The following is a 15,581-nucleotide window of genomic DNA, read 5'->3' on the forward strand; positions in this document are numbered from 1 at the left end:
CCGTTATACATAACCACAGCCTAGAAGCCCTGAACACCTCTTATTAATTTTCCCTTTTTTCCTCACTATTGCTTTTAAGATTTTAAAATTAATTTATCTTCATTAGAAAAACTTTGAAAAATGCAAAAAAGCATAAATAATAAAATAAAAATTCACAATCTCACTATCATGAGCTAATTACTATTAATATTTTGCAATACTTTCTTCTAGTTTTTTTTTTAAGATGTAAAATTGGGATCCCATCCTCAAAACACCCCTGATCTTGCCTTCGCAACTCTTCTGTTTTGTAGTTTGCTTTTCTTCCCCCTCTTAAGATTGTATTTCATAAACATTTTTCCACATCGTGAAAAAAAAACAATATATAATAGTCATTTAAAATTCCATCATATGTATCTACTATAATTGAACTAATCCCCTGTCATTGGACATAGGTCGTTTCCAGTTCTTTGCTGTTTTAAATAATGCTGCTTTATTTAAACATCCATGGACAAAGAGCCTTGCCTGCATTTGGGGGCCTCTAGATCTATTAAAATGCTCACACTACAAAGGCAGGGCAGTGGTGTCACCCAACCTAGTCTAGGACACGGAGCAGCCGGCATTGAACGCATAAATGAATTTCCCATTGGTTAAGTTAAATCTCTAGAAGGGAAGTTTCTGAGTGAAAGGGCAGGAGTGTATTTAAGGCCCTTGAGAAAAATTGCCAACTGCTTTCCTGAAATGTAGTACTAATTTACCCCCACCCCCCAACAGAGTCTGAGAGGGTTCAGGGCAGAACTGAGGGCCATACCTTAGCCACTCTCCAGCCCTATGGGGTGCCTTTCCCAAGCACTGATTACTGGACCCCCCAAGAGCAGTGCAGGGAGAAGAGGGGCCTGCAGGTCTTAATAATAAGGCTGCCATATGTCTGTCCTAAGAACCTCCTATGGGCACAGTCATCTCCCCCTGTGACTGGAGAGGCAGAGAAATCCTCCAACACCCTTCAGAAAGAGCATCTACTGGAACTCTTTTCACTTAGAAAATGTGAATTCTGCTAAAGAACTCTTAATGTGCTTTAAATAACCTAAGCAAATCTCCCCGACCAGTAAACTAAGATTTAAGTCCATCTATAAACATCGCCAACTTTTAAATAAAATGTATTCTTTTAAAAAGAAGGGTCTTTGAGTGAGCTCACACACACACACACACACACAGAAGTTAAAAGCAGAATCAAACAATCAAATAGAATTTTCACAAGGTTAAAACACGGGTAAGAGAAGAAAAACAAATACGTCAAATCTAAGAGTCAATCTAGTTGCTCTTATTTAGGTTTAAAAGTGACTTGAAACATCAAGAAAGCTAAGGTGAGGAAAAAAACATCATATTGTTGTTTCTACCTCATTGGTTATAAACATACCAGGTTCTCAGAAAAAGCGAAGTTAATGCTTACACCAAAAGGTGATAATAAGCTCTCACTGGGATCTTAGTACAGTTCCTAACGTTTGCTAAGCCCACAGTAAACGTTAGCTGGTGTTATTATTTGTAAAGTGCAAAAATACCTCTTACAACAACTTTTAATAAAAGCCAAAGCATTCTTCTATGAAAATAAAGGGAAACCTCACTGAAAAGGAGCCAGGAGGCCGGAAGGGGGCGCTCTCACGCCCTACCACTCATCCTTAATTGCCCTAAAGCTGGAGAGACATACCTTTTATCTCCAACAAGAAGATGTTTTCTTTTTGACTACCTCAGCAGAAGGAAAGGAGATTTTCCTCCTTAAAGCACATCAGCTCAGCCAATGAGAGACTGTCACAACTGGGGGGGGAGGGCGCAATGAAAAGCCGCTATACTTGAACTCCTAGTTTCCTCCAGTAGACTGCAACAGTCGCTCCCAACTCCTCTCTTTCCTCTATGAAAGAATGCTCCTCTTCCTTGTTCTCTCAACTTGCCTTTGGTTTTGCCATAGTTTACGTGTCCTGAAATGAATTCCTTTGCTGTTCCAGAATAAAACCATTTTGTTGGTAATAATTAAAAAAACAAAAAACAAAAACAAAAACAAAAACCTGACTTTTCTTTTTTTAAGTCAACAGTACAAAAGCACAGTCCTTTGAAGGACCATGTTGTTGTTGTGGCTGACATACATAACTATTATGGAGAGTATAGCTTTTAAAATCTTTCCCAAGTATTTTTAAAAATAATTTATTTGTTTGTTTATTTATTTATTTTTAGAGAGAGGGGATAGGAGAAAGAGAGGGAGAGAAACATCACTGTGTGGTTGCCTCTCACTCGTGCCCCCAACTGGGAACCTGATGTGCAACCTAGTAATGTGCCCTGACTGGGAATCGAACCAGCGACACTTGGCTCGTAGGCCGCCAAGTATTTTTCTTTTCAGCCAGACTTTTGGTGACAAACTAGATGAAGAAAAGATGAAAGCCACGTAATCTGGGGAGGTCTGGTCTTAGGGCCCCTTGCTGCCTGGGGCTGTGGAGTCCCTGTGAGCCCTGCAGGTGGATGAAATAGCATCCAGGAGTCACACCTGGCTGGAAGCCAAGCCACCGATGCCCTGGGTAGGGGTGGGGGGGGTCGGTCCCCTGGCCCTGTGAGCTGTCCATTTCTCACAGTCCTACTCATTTCAATGGTTTTCTCTTACCAGAGGTTGCCAGCTTGAACACCTGTTTTCTCACCCCAGACCTGAAGTCTGGCACATTCGTGATGGTCTAAAAATACTAATAATAGTGATCATACTTTCACTCTAACACTTGACCTCAGAACAAAGATGCCAGTGCTGGGGACACGTGGGAAGCTGGTGAGATGTCTTTGCAGTAACTGTGGATGATGGTTCCCAGCAGGCATTTTAGAAGGGCCTGGGGAGGGCACTTGCTTGTCTGAGCTGAGTTCAAGGCTCCAAGGTAGACATTTCAGGAAGGACTTCAAGCCTCTGGGAGTTAACAATATCACCTCTAGAGTCTCCTTCTTCTCTTTGCTCCTCCCCTCCTCCCATCCCCCCTTTCTAGTTCTCGCTTAAGCTCTCCTTCCCTCTCTACCTTCTGTCTCTCTGTATTTGTCTTTAGCCCCTGCAGGTGTTATTACACAGGATATTGGTACACAGAGCTAAGAAATCTGTCAGCCCTAACAGGAGCAAAGACCCTGTCTTACTATCTCTGTGTTTCTGAAGCACCTGGCCTTGTGCCTGGCCAACATGAGGGAATCCTTATTCTGTCCATGAATAAAGTAAGGACAGCTGTCTTGAGTTCAGTCACTCCATGTGATGCTGCATCTGTATAAAGAAATGACACATGGTGCTCTGTGAACTTTTACCCCTAAGGACCCTAACACACAGGGAAATGGGCTTTGAAGCCTGTGGGGTTTATCTATGCATGTGAAGCTTTTTTCAAGTCTAGTTTTAACTTAGAAATTTATTCTAATTTTTGCACTCCACTTCCCAATCTTTTTCTTTAACATTTTGACTCTTTGATACACTGCTTCAAATGAAAACTGCTTATAAATCCTCGTTAAGTACAGAGGACATGTTTAGGGTAGTCCAGCTCAAAATCTAGGCTATGTGGAGGACGTGACAGACACTGTGGACCCCCTACCGTCCCTGAGACCCTCAAAGACAGAGGCTGTTGCTCTCCTCTTCTCCTCCCCAGCTGCCAGTAAACTGCTTCTCACAGGGGCAACTCTATGTCATGTGCTCCAGGTTAAGGAGCAAAGAAAAGCATGTACAAATGGATCTAATAATGGTTCGGGCGCACCTGAACATTGCTGGGGAGGCCAGTTTATATAAAAATAAGTTAGTAAATAACTAGTGAAATTCTTAATCCCCCTACTCATTACCTTTGTCAGTCTTCAGTGCGAATTATATTCCAAGAACGTACCCCATGACTTTCCTGTGGCTTTCGACCTCCTGGTACACATACACAAGGAAGGGCCTATGTCCCATTTAACAGACCTTTATATTGTCCTAATCTAGCCCAGTGCTGGTGAATAGCGGGGGCACAGAGATGCATAAATCTTCGCTCTCCACAGCTCTGACCAACTCTCACAGAGCTCAGTGTCTTGTTGGGGAAGCAAACACATAAACAAGTCACTCAGACTTGGTGTGACTTGAGTTCAGGTACAGGCGCCCTGTCACAACAGGCAGTTGGAAAGGGAAGAACAAGAACTTTTCTAAAAAGTAGCAAGGAGTGTGGCATAATGCCGAAGACTAGGCCTTGAGCCAGGCTCAAGTCAAATCCTGGTCGTCTGTTCCATTTTACTAGCCAGGTACAAGTCGTGCAGCCTTTCTGAGCCTCAATTTCCTTTCTCCATAGCAGATAGTAATAATAGCACAGACATTAGAAGGTTTTTCAATATAAAGCCCAATGTCTAGAATTCAATAAATTATTGAATGTAATCAAACAACTATTGAGTTATTATCATGATTTTAACAGAGAAATATAAATAACTTAAGGATGGATCTGTAAATATGGCCTAACGCATTGCAAAGGAGAGTATTCCGTCAAAGAAGCAGCTAAGATTTCCTGGAGAGAAGTGAAAGGGTGTAAACGCCGCTGTCACTTCTTCTGTGTTTCAAATACTGTCCACAAGATGGCAGCAGCGGCCTCACGTTCTCACTGAGCCTGAAGGCATTCCATTCAGCCTGCATTCCACGGAACCGCCCCAGACAGGCATCTCAAGACATATTTTAAGTGGAAGGCGACCAGCACTGCATCTTAAGGATGCCCTTTCTTCTGGAACGCTACAGAAGTCTGTGACTGAACAGACAAAGATGCTCTGGCCTTAGGAAACACTGGAAACCTCCATTCACTCATTCATTCATTCACTCATTCGTTCCTTCAACAGATATGTACTGAGATCCTACTGCATTCCAGGCGTCCTGCAAAGGACTAAGGCAAAGGAGGCCCTGTCCTCATGACCTCACGGCCAGCCACACACAAATCAAACACTGGTAGGTCATGGGAAGGAGCCCCCATTCAAATAAAAATCACAAGCTGGTGGACTGTGGTGATATACAATTCAAGGTTAGGCAAAGAAAAGTCCACATGATAGGAAACCACAGGAACTCTGCTTTGTATGCTGACATGAGTGTGAGGGAATCTGAAGTGATAGAAGTTGGTGGAATTGAATTACGATCGGGGGATTTGCCCCCTGTAAAATTACTTAAGTTCTTTTCCCCACTCCTTTAAGCTAGAAATCTGGGCCGGGCTAATGGAAGCTGTCACCTGGAATGTCTGGGGCAGCCGTGCAAGGTTACATTCCAGGCTCCAAGCACAAAAATGCCAGCAATTTGCCTTTTGTCAACTGCAAATTAAAGTAATTTCCACGCAGAGGGTTTCTCCTGCTGGCGGTGAGTACCCCCAAAAGCCAGGGCTCTTTGCTGCAGCCTTTACCTGGCCGCCACACTAGGGCAGACACACCTGAGGATGGAGGTGCCTCAGGGTTGTGATTGGGAGATAGTTTGCTTGGCTCTCCTTTCACCAAAGCACCAAACCAAGTGGGCACTGAGTGGGGCCTGGAGGTGGAAAACAGGGATATGTCTTCGGTCCCTCATAGCACTTTCTAGAATGTGAGACACAAAAGGCCCTCAGCTTTAAATAAATGAAGAGAAGGTAGATTTGTGTGTGTTACCACACCTTGTGCTATGATGACAATAAAAAATAGTCACTATTACTGAAAGTGCCAAACAGACAGGATGCTAAGACATCCTAGCCACGGATCACTGAATCGTCAAAGAAGATGAAAGAAGCATTATTGTCCTCACTTTACAGAGAGGAATGAGGCTCTCTGAAGTTAAGCAGTTTGGAGAAAGTCAACGGTATTAAGTGATAAAGGTGGGCTTTACGCCCTCACAAGTCAAACTCCTGATCTTGGCTCCTTCACCCCCACACAGCCAGCCAACTGTGGAAATGAATAGAAAAATGTGTTGCCATCAAAAACAAAGAAGAGTTGTTCATCTGTTGATTCAGTAAGTATTTATAGAGCATCCACGCTGTGTCAGACACTGGGCATACAAAGGCAGGTGCTGTCAACGGCAAATTAATCTCCAGGCAGGGCACTTGCCGCCATGACGAGTCCAAGCTTGGAGACCAGAGGTATGAACAGCCTGGCATATTCCTCTCACCAAGGTGGGAGGCCAATGCCTGGGGTTTAGATCAAGAGAAAACAGACAAAATCCCTTCACATATAGACAACATGCTCACTTGCTGATTAGAAGATGTCACACATGCTTAGAAGGCAAACTTTATGTCCCTGGATGCACTATCTCCCTGGAAAGAGTTGTGATCAGCACCACCACCACCACTGCTCCCCCAACGCATACACAGTTGGGTTATCCCCAAAGCCAGTGCTTGGCTGGAAACCTTGAAGAATCTGGAATCTCACCCATCTTACTGCTGCCCTCACGTGGCTCCCACCAAAGCTCAGCACTGGATCGGCTTCACTAACCTGTGGCCTTGTTGGGCCTCCTTTCCCTCTTTGGTTGGACCAGGTGACCTGAGGTCTCTTCCAGTTCAGACATTTCTGACAGCTGCCAGTTACTGAGTGCCAGCTGTGTGCCAGATGCTGTTCTAGATTCTTCACAATCAGTGCCTTGTTTAATCCTCACACACCTCCCATGAGTGTGTGTGGTACCCCCGTTTTGTAGACAAGTTTTAAAACTCAGAGTTATACTAGGTGACTTCTCTAAGGTCACACAACTAGTAAGTTGAGAGCCAGGATTAGAAGCCAAGTTGGTCTTGACCCCGAAAGCCCCACTATTTCTCACCACGTCTTAAAGAAGTAATGGTTTACTCTTTGTCCTCCAGGTTCAGCCACTGCCACTGCCCCAAGTCTTCCCACTGGAATCCCTCATGACTACTTCTCTTCTTGGCATTGTTCCTGGGAGACTTACCCTTGCCTGTCATCATTCATTCACTGCTCACGGAGAGGCCTCCTGACCCTGACCTTTGGTCTTCTAAGATCCTGTAACTCTCCATCCTGGCCGACTCTCAGCAGCCCCCACCCCACTCCCCACACATCCAGCCCAGACACCACTTACATCTACAGAAATACTCTGCTCCCAAGATCATGAGCTCCAAGGCCCTATCTCAGCCAACAACCATCACCCAGCCCCACTGGTTCTTGGCCATAAAGAGGACCCATGCCAGCCACTTGCCTTCCACCTGAGCCCTCTCAGCTCTCCTCCCCTGCTCCCAGAAGCACCTCTGAATCAGCTCCCTCCTTTCTAACTTCAAATGTGACAGTAACTTGATACAAACTTTCCTTCATTTTTTTCCCCACTTCTCAGGAAAAAAGTGAAGGAGAGGTTGCTGACTCTCCTATCCCCAACCCCCACCCCCACAAGGCTACATTTTCACATGTCACTCTCTGGGCCAACCCCTCTAGAGAGAACTTCTTAAATATTTCCTCCCCTTCTGGCATCATCAAAATCTCCCTCTCTTTGAGCTTCTCCCCCTGGCTGGGGAGACTTCCCCAACTGGATTGATAGTGATGTTTCTCCCCTTTGGTGATTTTGGAAGACTGACTCTTCAAGCCCTGCTCCCCCCATGGCTGACCTTCCATTCCACCTCACTGAAAGGCCACTCCCCAGCCGCCTACCACTTCTAGTTTCTAGATTTATCTTTCCTCAGTTCTTATTGCTTTTGACCTAAACGAACCAAATCTGCTGTCAAATCAGGTTATTGACTCCATTGCTCTTTCCCTTTCCTTTGCATTGCTTATCAGCTCTAAGTTTCCAGGCTTCTCTGAGGCTCAGTTTCCCTGTCCATTACAGGGGAATGCCAACATCATAGGGCTGTAGGCATTGAATGAAATACCATGTGCCTGACAGACTGAAGGGATCCCTACGTGGTTGTTACTAGTACTGTGGCTTTTCTCTTAGATGAGAGAATCTCCCTTGACTTATCAATCTTTAATCACCCTACAACAGCAAACACTGCAAGCTTCTTAAGGATAGAGATCCTTACGACCCCAGGAAAACCCAGGAATTTTCATTGTGCACAGTAGGTGCAGAATTAGTTCACAGTCAGCGGTGATGACTGCCTTATAACTTCCAGCTACTTCCCCAGTCTTTTAATTTCAATAAACCTCAAATGCTTTTTCCACCACGGACTTGGCTGTTGAATGGTTTCAGGCCTTTGAAAAGGAAAATGATTCCCTTATTTTTCACTTACTTGCTGTGTGTTAAGATCCCTTTGATGTTCCAAAGGCCTTTCAAGAAAGCCTCCTTAGAAATAGGAGCTTGGCTTTTGCCACAGGGAAGTGAACTTGAACCCCAAAGGTTGAGCAGGGACCCTGGAGTCCCAGGCAGGCCTTTTCCTCGCAGGCTCCAGGCCTGACCTCAGCCCGGAGCTTGGAGAAAAAGCTCTTTGCAAAGTCTTCATCCTTCTCAAAGCTGTCATTTTCGTCAGCCCCACTGGGCATTTTGACAAATGCCTTTGCTAATTACTTAATTATTTTGGCCTGCACAAGAGTGGGGGCTGTTTCCTTAAAGAAAAGAAAGCTTAGCCAGGCCATTCTCCTCCTTACAAGGCCTGAAAGTTGCCTACTTCAATCCTATTAAAGTGTTTGGCTAACTGAGCACCCCCACCAGTCAAATTAACTCAAATACATTATGATGCAAGAACACAGCCCCTAAGCCATCCTTCCCCAAAGCCAGGCTAAAGCTAGCATTTGTTTTTTTCTGCCAGTGGCTTATTTCTTCCATTCCAAGCCTGTTTTGCATGGGAAAGAAACCTGTGCTTATCTGTGGACTTTCAATTAAAGAAACAATTAGGCTAACTGAGAAATGCCTCAATGTGTCCCTGCAGGGAGTATGGGTCTGGCACCCTGGATCAACACAGTGGGGTGCCTGGGCAGTGGGGAAGTGTGGGGGAGAGAGGTTGAACTGGCTTTCCTAGTCTTAGAAGCACAGTCTTTCTAAGATGTGTTCTCTCTCTGAGCATCCTCTTCCTCCAGTACCACCAACGTGACCTGGCTGCATCACACCCTGGAGAAAAGGCCCTTGATTAGTTCATGTGCTCAGTGTCCATGGTGGTCAAAACAAACTCAGAGTCAATCCCGAAATTCAGTTTGCTCTTGGAGGCATGAAATCCAAAGCCTGTTGTCTGCCCTGGTCAGATAAGCAGCCAGGGACCCCATCCAGAGGCTAGGATGGTTCCTGGCACATGGTAGATGCCTGATAAAGGATGGCTGGGTGTGGATGAAGGTACCATCCTTCCTACTGGGCTATCCAGCCTTCAGGAAGAGTGCAGTCAGGATGCAGTTGACTCTTGGTGAATCACTGGATGGGGCAGAGGACGAGCACAGAGGCATTAATTAGGGTTGACCCAGATATGTTTGCACAGCTGGCACCACTGACCCTGTGTCCTCATGAAAATGCAATGAGGACAGCGCTGCCCTTGAAAATACCAGTATCTTGCATAGAGTTAAGGAGTACTTCATAAACTCCTCTGTTAGGGGCCCTCTCCTTTCTCTACAGAGAAGGAAATGGAGGCCTAAAGAGAGTGTGACTTGTCTAAAGCCACACAGCCCATTGAAAATATGAGAAGCATGTATTTCATTTGCTCCAGCAGCTGAAAAGATAAAATTAATAGGGATAAATTTAATGAAGAATCTATAGGGATCTGTAAGAAGAAAGCTCTGAAGCTCAAATGAGGTTCATAAAGAAAACCAGAGTAAATGGGAAGACATGCCTTTTTTTTAAAATGTTATTCTCCCTAAATTAACATATATATTCAATGTCAACTAAAAAACAAGAGGATGGGGGGGTTTGATAAAATAATATTAAAATTTATCTGCAAAAATAAACATGTGAAACAACTAAAAAAGGTCCAAAGAAGAATAATGAAGTAGCACTACCCCCACTTGTTACTAAAACACATTGCAAAACAACAATAATTTAAACAGTTTAGAGTGGAGGAAAAAATGGTGTAACAGAATAGGAGGGGATGATGAATAGAGTGAAATAACGTAGAAATTTAGTTTATCATAAAAGCGGCATTTCAACTTGGTGAGGAAAGAGATGAGTCAGTAAATGACTTGGGGACTATTGCTAATCAGTTGGGGGGAAATCATGATGTTGGAGCCCTACCTCAATCTTTAACACCAAAATTAATTGTGTTGGGTCAAAGATTTAAATTTGTAAAAGGAAACAAGTCCTCTATATGAAATGCTGTAGAGCAATGCATACAGTTGTCCTTCTGCATTTACAGACCCCCAGCTGCAGCTAGAGAACAGGACAAGTATCTACTGAAAAAAATATGCATAGCAGCAGACTCACAAAGTTCAAACCTGTCTCAAAGGAAGCACGTAAAAATGTATAATAATCTCAGGGGAGAGGATCTTTCTAAGCAGACCACAAAACCCTGCAGCTTAACAATTGGTATGTTTGACTACATCAAAATGTAGAACTTCTGTATGGCAAAAAAAAAAAAAAAAAAAGACATAAAAAATAGTAAGATTCTATGGGAGAAATCGTTTGCAGTTGAAGATTGGGAAAAGGTTAGTTTTCTGTTTTACAAGGAGTGCAGCCCAATCAGCAAGATTGGCAAGTATAACACAGTGGGAGAATAGGTAAGGGAACAGGGAGTCACAGAACAGAAGATGCAGAGGAACTTGGCAGAATTTACGATGGCGCCACTCCAGCTCATTGAAGTCTGCCCTTTGACATATCTTCATCAGAAAATCCATCCATAGAATATTTAGTTGTGTAGTCGCTTAAGATTGTTACTGCTCCCTGGACCAGCTCTTCACTGGGAAGCATCCCAGGCACAGCCCTGAGAGTTAGGACGACACCAACAGCCACCTCCCCTACCCACCCATCCCCACAACCAGTGCCAACCCTCCTACAGGGGGCCAAGATTCCACTCCTCGGTGGGGAAGGAGGAGACCACTGGGCAGGTACATCGTTGGCCTCCTGCACTGGAGGAAAGGGACAGAATCCACAACATTTTAAAGTCACCAAACATTCATTCTTGGCCCCTCTTTCAACTGCTCTTGGCTCCCACAATAGCCAGAAACGTAAAATTGGTTATGAGCATTCACCACGGTTTAGGCTTCCTGCAACTCCAACTGCCTAGAAAGCAGAGAACCCAAAGGATAGGCAAAAGATGCCTTTTAAAGAGTTGTTACTCTTTGTCCTGGCTAGTGTAACTCACTGGATTGAGTGACGGCATGCAAACCAAAAGGTCACCAGTTCGATTCCCAGTCAGGGCACATGCCTAGGTTTCAGGCCAGGTCCCCAGTAGGGGGCGTGCAAGAGGCAACCAATCAATAATGTGTCTCTCGCACACCAATGTTTCTCCCCTCTCTTTCTCCCTCCCTTCCCCTCTCTCTAAAAATAAATAAATAAAAATCTTTAAAAATAAATAAATAAATAAAAGAATTGTCACTCTCTGCCCCAAAGAACCCATAGAATCATTACCACTTCTGGCTTTATGCACAGTCCCATCAAGACTGGTCATCTGCTGATGTCTCTGATTTCTCTGAGTGCAGCATATTAAAAACCACTGACTAGGGACTATGTCATAGTAAACCCTGTCAAAAGCACAAAAAGCGAAGGCACCACTCAGGTGATGACACAGTGACAGAGGGAAAGGCCAAATGAGGTCACCCAGGCTGTGTCTAAGGAGGCAAGACAGCGTGTCACCCATTGAGAAATAAAATGATACGCTACCCTAGGGAGAATTGGCTTCAATGAACGTCTTAAAATCACACACTGTGGAGTTTTCATACATGAGGTATTAGTGAGGCTCAGTCAGTAATTCCCCTATTTATTGATCTTTTGTTTTAAGCACAGACCATGCCACTGGAGCAATGTAAGAACGCAGGAGCCACCCTCAGAGGACAGTGTGGAATCAAATAAAGCCTACAGCACCGATCTCCACAAAAACACAATGGCTATTGCGCTACGTGGTCAGCACAAACAGGAAACTCAAAGGACTGAGTTTATATTACTTGGTCTGGTTTTCCGTAACAAATAATCAAGATCTCAGTTTCCTCATTCTATGCTTTAAAAATAACAATACCTGTCCACAAGGCTTTGTTGCAGGCTTTAAATAAGGCAGGGCAGAGCCTGAATAGCACCTGATACATGGTTGACATATTATAAACAGGAGCTGTTTTGTTATTGTTGTATTTTTATCATGTTAATTTCCCAGCTTCCAAAATCAGAATCTCAGGATCAATCACTCTTTTCTTATAATATTAAATCATCACTCCCTTTCTCTTTCTTTGTTTCTCCTCTCAACCCAAACATAGGCACCCCTTACACACTGTAAAATTCTTCATTAATTTTCAATGCCTACGATGATAGTAATAGCTAACACTAACGTAAGGCTTTCTGTGTGCTGGGCACTGGCCCAATGACTTTATATAAATTAATTCACTAAATCCTCACAAGAACACCATGATTTAAATATTTTTATTGCCCCCCATGTTATAGATGAGATTGAGCACAAGAAAATGAATTACATTAACCAGTCCCACAGCAAGTAGTGGGCCTGGAAAAAGGCAAGATGAACATGTTCTGTAGGCTGCCATTAAATGTAAACACACACACACACACACATACAGACTTACAGACAGACAGACAGATACAGAGGGAGAGGGACTTGGAAGCTAGTGGAAAGGGGACTCTTGCTTTTTATTTCTGAACCTTTGAAATTCTTTTATGAATGTTCTATCCATTCAAAACATTAATCAATAATTGAAAAGTTCTTCCAACTCATGTTGGTCTCCTCTCTGGAGTGCCCTGCCCCTTTGGGCAGGTTCAGACCTATTACTGGGTCCCCAAACCCCAGGGCACACAGGCCAGTTGTTGTGAGGGTGGGGCGCCAGGCTGGGCCTTGCCTGCTTTAGAGAGGAGATGGCAGGGCCCCAGATCACAGACAGGCTGCAGACCACGGGTGGCTGCGGAGCTTGCTTCCAGAACCTTGTGGAGACAGGGGAGGAAACCAGCTGTTCTGGTGACGCTTCCCCAAGGCAGGGTTTTCATCTGCATGGGGCTTGGAGGTAGAGTTTTGGGACACCTAACAAAGAGGACCCCCTCCTCGCTTCACCTAATTTCCACTGCCTGCCCTGCCTTTCAGAAGAGATAAAGGCTTGCATTCCACAATTAGCGACAGAAGGTTGCAAATGCAAATTCTCAGAGGAGTTCACAATCTTTGGTGAAAGAGTTTCCACTTAGGTGTTAATTATTTCCACCTCCTTCCTGGGTTGGGCAGGGCGAGAGGAAGAGAGCCTGGGCGGGCTGCAGCCACAGGTGGGGACACAGGGGCATCTCCTTAATCCGCCTCCTTATTGGCCTTTCCTCTCCCCCCATGGGGCAGGACAAGGCAGAGGAGCCCTCTACCCCCACTCTGTGTGTGTGTGTGGGGGGGTCTCCGCAGCTCCCCCCCATCACCATCTCCAACACTAACACTTCTCCAGGCAAAGAAACCTGGGTAGAGAGCCGCAGAGGAGCCAGAAAAATAACCAGCCCCAGGTCTCCTGCTTCACAACGACCACACCTGGAGGGGGCGTGGACCCTCACCCCTGAAGGGAAGATCCAAGGAGCCCAATCTGAAGAGTAGGTCCACCTGCAGAGTCATCAGCCCGGGTGCGATGGGCACAGACTGAGTGATGAAAGGGTCTTGTTTGCAGCTGCCCAGACACGAGGACAACCTAGTGGAAGCCACCAGAACTGAGCGAGAAGGAATCGCTAGCACAGGACCCAGAGCGAATAAACCCAATCAGTGATGCCTAGTATCTAGTAACAATGGCAAGAGTAACACCTACTTATTGTAAACACTCAATCATTATAGAACTTATACAAGTAAAATTCCCCCTCCCCCGTCAGGGTTTAGTGTAGGTTTTTCCAAAACTTTGTATATGTATTACATGTATTTACAGTATAATCAAATACATACATAGAGCTTTTTACAATAATGAGTTATATCTTTTGTCCCGTAGAACGTTTGCTTGCTCTTTTTCTTCACTTAATAATATATTGTAGATACCTTTCTCTATCTGTGCATTTGATACCTTGGGATAATATCAGTAGCTTAAAGAACTACTTCGCAAAAAGTTTTGTTTTTGCTGATCCTAAAAGCAATGCATACTGAAAGTAGAAAATTTGGAAAGTATACAAAAATATAAAGAAGGAAACAGAAGCACCCACAATTCCAGCACCCCGAAATGCCACGTTCCCAGTTCAGTCTCCTTCCTGAAGGAATAGCTTGGTTCAGCCAGAGCCCTGAGAGGCAGGGGTTCCTGCAGCAGCAGCAAAAATAACGACAGCAACTAGGAAGTGTGTGCTCAGCAGTTGCTTGGTGCTGCTGCTATGTTATCCTCAGTCTGTACACAACCTCGCAACCAGGCAGGGACTGGAATCCAGGGCAGGGCCTCGGGGGTCCAGCCATCCCTGCACTACAGAACCGATGTTGTCCGCAGCCCACAGGAGATGTTGCTGCTCTTCCTACTCTGCCAACCCTTTTCCTGATTTCTTCTTTTCCCCCAGGAATCTATCAGAATTTCTTTAGCAGTGAGCTCTTGCTACCTGTCCCATCTCCCTCCATCCCCTCCCCAGCCCCCTGGACCACAAGCTCCAGGAGAGCGGAGACCATGTTCGGTTTGCCTGGACACAGGGGCCCAACACTTGAGCTGCTCTCAGTAAAGGCCTAATGGATAAATGAATCAACTAAGCCAATCTGCATGCACCCCTGCCGTCTGGTCTTTGCTTAACATTTCCCCTGCTTAAAGCACCTTTTCCTTCCTCACGCTTTGAAGCTCATCTCCTGCAAGCCTTTCCTGACACGTTCACTTCCCTCTACTCAAACCAGCCCTCATCTCCTTACAATTTGATTTTTGCCAACCATTCGCCAGATGAACCACAATATTTTTTTTCTTTTGGGAAGCCGAGCCAAGGGAGACTGCTTTGGTTAGTTTATTGCTTTAGTTAAGTAGAGGTTAGGATCTGTGTCTGCCACTCTTGATCTTTCTAAGACTTAGTTCCCTCTCTGTAAGGGAAGGGATTGCCCTACAGTAATTCTGTGGTTTCTTCCGACTGCCAAGTTTTATGGTTCTGGGCTTTGATGTATATTTCCATTCATTTCATATGACCTTTCATTTTGATAAGAAGTCTCACCTCTGGAAAAGCTTTCTTGGATCTGGCCCTGGCTGATGTGGCCCAGTTGGTTGGGCATTGTCCTGAGAAGCGAAAGGTCACTGGTTCAATCCTGGTTAGGGCATATGGTTAGGTGGTGGGTTCAGCCCCTGGTTGGGTCATGTAAGAGAGGAAACCAACCAATGTTCCTCTCTCTCTCTTTCCTCCTCCATCCCTAATCTCTATAAATAAATAAATAAATAAATAAATAAATAAATAAAATGTCATGAACCTGGATTCCTGACTTCAATTTTAAGACTATGCAGTTGGAAAACACAAATGGCCTTCATTAAACAAGAGCTAATTTTCAAGAATCATTTATGAGTTTGCTAATTATTTTTTCTTGTTCTGTACCATAGTTGGAATTTATGATGCACGGACAGTGCCCTACTTTTAAAGGATTTGGAAAGAGTTGGTGATGCCTCCCTCTCCCATCCCTTTTCCATCTTTCCCAAAGAATCGC

The sequence above is a fragment of the Furipterus horrens genome, unplaced genomic scaffold, assembly GCF_987537825.1.
Source record: "Furipterus horrens unplaced genomic scaffold, mFurHor1.1.pri manual_scaffold_5, whole genome shotgun sequence".
NCBI lineage: Eukaryota > Metazoa > Chordata > Mammalia > Chiroptera > Furipteridae > Furipterus > Furipterus horrens.